Raw genomic sequence first — 6000 nt, forward strand, 5'->3', positions numbered from 1 at the left:
ACTTACAGCCCAGTCTAATTGAATCCCTCCCTTCTCCAGTTTAATTAATTTATAGGATTTGCCCAAAGAACCAGCTTTCAAGGTGCTGTTCCTTGAGGCCCAGAATTCAGAACTGGAGGAGACCAAAGAGAATATCTTGTCTAATTTCCTCTTTTACACAAGCAAAAGCAATAGTTAATATTTAGTGCTTCCTATGCTAGACTCTACAAAGTTCCTTACAACATACAATTCTCAGGACACAGTGAGGAAGAACTCACTATCCCATTTTACAGAAAAGGAAACTGGATTCGCACTCTTACCCAGTCTGCTGTACTATCTCTCTACTGCTAAAGAATACTTTTCAAGTAGTTCAATTACAAGCACACGTCAATGTGCTATTATAATCTCGCACTTAAGGGACTGTAAGAGCCTAAAATCACCTTGGTAGAGACATTTCAGGAAAAGTGAATGGAACTAATCACAGTAAAATGAATCACAATTAAACTAATTACAGTTAAACTAGTTACCCAAAGCAAATAATGATTGGGTAAAGGTCAACTAACTCTTGATAGACTTATCTGGTTGGTTGGTGATTGATTTCCCATAATAGGTAAGCAGTTGTCTGGGAGAGTCCTTTTTACAGGTGTTGTAGATTGTATGTATTAATTACTTATCACGCCTTATCATTCTCAAAAGCTTCCCAGAAAGGGCAAGTGATTTGCCCAAGATCTCATGGATAGGTAGGTAGTGGCAGAGGGTATTTAAAAAAAAAAGGTATCAGCCCATGGGAATCAAAGGTATATATGACATTCCTGTTTCTGCCTATATAGCTGTCAGCATCTAAAAGTTTTCTGGGAGTTGCCTTATGTAACTGCAGATATTTTTTGTACTGTGTTTTGGGTTTATGAAGGTTTGTTGTGGTTTTTGTTGTTTTTTTCTTTTTAGCTAACAGGTAGTGTTTTATTAGTTTCAGGTGTGCAATGTAACGATTCAGCAATTCCATACAACACCCAGTGCTCATCACAAGTGCACTCCTTAATTCCTCTCACTTATTTTTCCCATTCCCCCAGCCACCTTCCCTCTGGTAAGGATCAGTTTGGTCTCTACAGCTAAGAGCCTGTTTCTTGGGGCACCTGGGTAGCTCAGTAGATAAAGCATCCGACTTCTGCTCAGGTCATGATCTCATAGCTCACAAGTTTGAGCCCCACATCCAGCTCTGGGCTGGCAGCTCAAAGCCTGGAGTCTGTTTCAGATTCTGTGCCCCCCTCCCCTGCTCACACTATGTCTCTCTCTATAAATAAATAAACATTTAAAAAAAGTCTGTTTCTTGGTTTGCTTCTTTCTCTCTTTGCATGCGTTTTATTATTATTTTTCATTTCCTTTAAATTCAGGTTAGCTAACATATAGTGTAATAATGGTTTCAGGAGTAGAATTTAGTGATTCCTCACTTACATATAACACCCAGTGCTTATACCAACAAGTGCCCTCCTTAATACTCATCACCCATTTAGGGCGCCCCCCCCCCCCCCACCCCCCCAGCAACCCTCAGTTTGTTCACTGTATTTAAGACTCTCTTAAGGTTTGCCTCCCTCTCTGTTTTTATCTTATTTTTCTTTCCCTTCTCCTGTGTTCATCTGTTTTGTTTCTCAAATTTAAATGTCACTGGTAAGGAGGAAGGAAACAGAACTGGTACTTCCCTAAATAATCCCCTCCGCCCCTTCTGTAGGCAGGATTAAGCAATTGCCTGCCAGATTTCATCATTACAGTAAATGTAAGCCCGACAATTTACAGGAAGCTTATCGGTCCTTTACGTTCCGAAACTTGCGATGCTTTTCCTCGCTACACGGTGCAAACAGCTGAGTCAAGTTGTCTTTGAGAGTAGCCACCTTTCCCTCAGGCCACATACACGGCAACATCCTGTTAGCTCATAATAGGCCCTTTGAGTGGAAGTCAAGAAGTTGGAATTCACTTGGCACCATTTATTAAGAATAAGATAAGTGACACACAGGTATGTTTAGGAAATGGAAGGCTGTTAACTCGGTTGAAATTTTTGCAAAGAAACATTAGAAGCCATTATACACATTATTTGTCCATATTTGTAATGAAGCAAAACTATGTTCTTAGCATTATCTGAACTACTAATCTTCAAAAGGTAACCTAAGGACTGAGACTTCTATATTTGGACACATGTAGTTTATGGGGTAGCCCGCGTTCTTTGCAGTAACCTTTGGCTCCAGGTCAGAGATTAAGAGCACATGTTAGTCATTTAGTTTGTTGACATAAACTAATGACAAAATTGTCTTTTCAGTGTAAGTTTAAGTGCATGTTCTAGGATGAGTATGACACAGATTTATAGTCCTGATTTTCCACTAACTGGCTCTATGACCTTGGACAAATCAAGACCTCTGTCTAAACATCATTTCCCTTTTCTGTCACATGAGAAAAAATAGAACCTTCCGCATATAGTAGTTGTAAGGACTACACATGATAATTCATGTAAAGAATTTATAATGCCTGGTACATAGTAAGACCTTAGTAAAATTTAAGCATTGCGTTCTCCTTTCTATTTCCACCTATACATTTTTCTTTTTTATTCCTCCCTCACTCTGTTCATCTTTTTTTTATTTCTGTCTTACCTATCTATCCCTTTATGTTTTACGTCTCTTCCTCTCCTCAGCTCTTCAGTTATCCTATGCCTTTGTATATGTCCGAGCGATTCTTTTTCTCATATGTAAGGCGCCAGCCAGCCACCTCTAGGGGAGACAGGGCCACACCTGTAAAAAAGGGCACAGTAAGAAGGAGCATCTATATTCCAATCTGATGCCCTATCAGCTTAGCCGAGAATGGGAAGCATGTGCTCCAAAAATGCAAACTTGAAGTTCTGGAAAGGGATACTGAGACCCATTGTGGACACAAAGGGCCATCAAACAGGAAAATGTCCAAGGTGGTAGATAGCCACCCCCCCAACCCCTGCTTCCACCCCCCCACCCCCTTCTCCACACCCCTTGTATCTCTAAGGTTTTAAAAGAGCTAGCATCAACCTTGGCCGCTGGCTAGGGAGCTCTTGCCAAGGTGAAGGCAGTCTTATGTGTGTGTCATGCCAGAAGTGCCACAGAGGCTTGGTGGTCTAAAGAATAGAATCCAGCTAGAACTCACTGGAATGGCTTCCAAGTGACAAGCTGGGAAGTCCTGTGTCACAACGATAGGACCATGAGGCGAGATGTAGGCAAAGGTCCACTGAAATCTTTAAACCAAAGCCTAATTTTTAGGGGACATTTTTTGTTCAAATTTCAAGGAAAAAGTAGCTCCCCTCTCCCCCAAATCAACTATAGTTCTACCGCTAAAACACAGCCAGTATCAACATTGTGATATATCTCCTTCCAGCCCCTTTAAATGTATTCATAAAATGTAATTGTCATCAGATTGTAATATTCTGTATTTTTGACATTAAAAGTAGAGCATGTTCATTTAAAACATTGGGAAAAATAGAAAAAATGTAAAAGAGGGAAGGAATCACTTATAATTCTTATTATTCAGAGGAGACTTATTAAGATTTTGCCTCATCTATTTCTAATCCTTCTTATGCATGTTGTAAACGTGGGTGTGGGTTATACTGTAAGTACAATTTTGATCCTGCTCTTTTTCACTTAACACTTTACCGGACCCATTTCCTCAGTGTCTTTAAAATATTGTCCCTACCCTCGAAGATGCCTCCAGTCCTACGGGAAAGATGATTGTGAACTAAAGGGCAGGGTACACAGAGAAACCAGAGAGGCAAAGCAGGCGTACGATACAGGTTCGAATAAAAACTTGGGATAAGCATAAAATGACTCTATGTGCAATGAGCACTGTTGCTACTGATTATGTATAATCAAACATTTTTCCTCTCACAGTATTAAAGATTTAAAAGTTATTGCCCAAATTCTGTTAAAATGCATTCTTATTAATGAATTTCTATAACTGAAGACCAACAGGTGCGTGTAGTAAAATAATAAAACTATACCAAAAGGTACATATTTGAAAGGTATTTAACTGCTTCCCATCTCAGAACCCCTGTTTACAAATTTCTGTTTTTATTCTAGAAACATACTTTTTGTTTTTTTAATGTTTATTTATTTTTGAGAGGGGGAGGAAAAGGGCAGAGAGAGGGAGACAGACAATCTCTAGCAGGCTCTGCACTATCACTGCACAGCCTGATGTGGGACTTGATCTCACAAACCTGAGATAATGACCGGAGCTGAAATCAAGAATCTGTCACTTACCCGACTGAGCCATCCAGGCTTCCCCGTACCTTTTTTTTTTTTTTTTTTTTAACACAAAGGAGATCCTATTTAACAAAGTATTCTCTACATTTTTCTAACTTGGAAAATCTTGATTTCATTCCATCCAGCAACATAGATCTATCTTATGCTTATGCTTTTAAGCATAAACATACATATATATATACAAACATATATATATACATATATATGTACAATATATGTGTAAAATATATATGTTAAAAGGTATATATATGTATATGTATACACACACATGTACATATGTATGTATATATGTTAAAAGGTGTATATATATGTATATGTACATATACATATATTAAAGTAGGCTCCATGCCCAACATGGGGCTTGAATTCACAACCCTGAGATGAAGAGTCACATGCTTTATTTTTTTGTTTGTTTGTTTTTTTAAATAAAATTTTTTTAATGTTTATTTTTGAGAGAGACAGAGTGTGAGTGGGGAAGGGGCAGAGAGAGAGAGGGAGACACAGAATCTGAAACAGGCTCCAGGCTCTGAGCTGTCAGCACAGAGCCTGATGCGGGGCTCGAATCAGGAATGGTGAGATCATGACCTAAGCTGAAGTTGGACGCTTAACCGACTGAGCCACCCAGGCACCCCGAGAGTCACATGCCTTATGAAATGAGCTAGCCACGCACCCCATATCTTATGCTTTTTTTTAAACAGATGCCTATTTGTCCATTGAATGAATGTGCTGTAATCCAGTATCCTTCTGAGGGACATCTAGTTGTTTCCAGTGTTTTTGGTCATTATATAAAAAGTTTTATCATATCTTTATGACAAACTTTTCTTTCCATAGTGTTATAGGCTGAAATGTGTTCCCCCCTAAATTTATTTGTTGAAGCCCTAACCCTCAGTATCTCAGAATGTGACAATATTTGGAGATCAGGCCTTTAAAGAGGTGAGTAAGTTAAAATAAAGTGGTTAGGGTGGGCCCTCATCAAATCTTACTGGTATCCTTGTATGAAAAGAAGATAAGGACATAGACATACACAGGACAGAGGAAAGGCTCTGTGAGCACACTATGAGAAGGTGGCCCTATGCAAGGCAATGAGGCAGGTCTCAGAGGAAATCAGACATGCCGACACCTTGATGTTGGACTTTCAGAACAGTGAGAAAATAAATTTCTGTTGTATAAACTGCCCAGTGTGTGATATTTGTTACAATAGCTCTAGCAAACTAATACAGTGACTCATCTATTATTATACAGTGAACACCAATGGGGAGATAGCATTCACTATTTAAGTTAAAAAAAGAAAGTAAGGGTTTGGGGCAAACTACAGGCCTGTATATATATTTCCGTTTCTGAGGGCCATTTGCATATAAACTATCCTAAAGGAAAATGAAAGAAAGAAAATGGCCTTGCATTTCAAATCTGGCTATCTTTTCTTTTAATAATGCCATCAACCCTACTAAAATCTTTACTCCTGAATCAACTTAGCCTGTTGCAGCAAACTGTTGATTGGCTGTTTTGACAGTGAGGATCAATTCTGGTACCGAGTTAGGACTGGGATTCCAACTGTTTTTGCAACAGCAACATTCTTCCATCGCTTGTTTTCACAACTCACCCCCTGTTGGGGAAAGTGCTGTGTCACTCAGATAAACAGAGTTAAATGCCTTAGATTTGACTTTCCTTGACCACTAAGCCTTTCCAGGGCCCTCCAAACTAGGGTTGGAAAATACTAGCCAAGAGGCCTACCATCATATTTTTAGGTCACCATGGA

The sequence above is a fragment of the Herpailurus yagouaroundi genome, unplaced genomic scaffold, assembly GCF_014898765.1.
Source record: "Herpailurus yagouaroundi ecotype Mexico unplaced genomic scaffold, PumYag 28, whole genome shotgun sequence".
Lineage (NCBI taxonomy): Eukaryota > Metazoa > Chordata > Mammalia > Carnivora > Felidae > Herpailurus > Herpailurus yagouaroundi.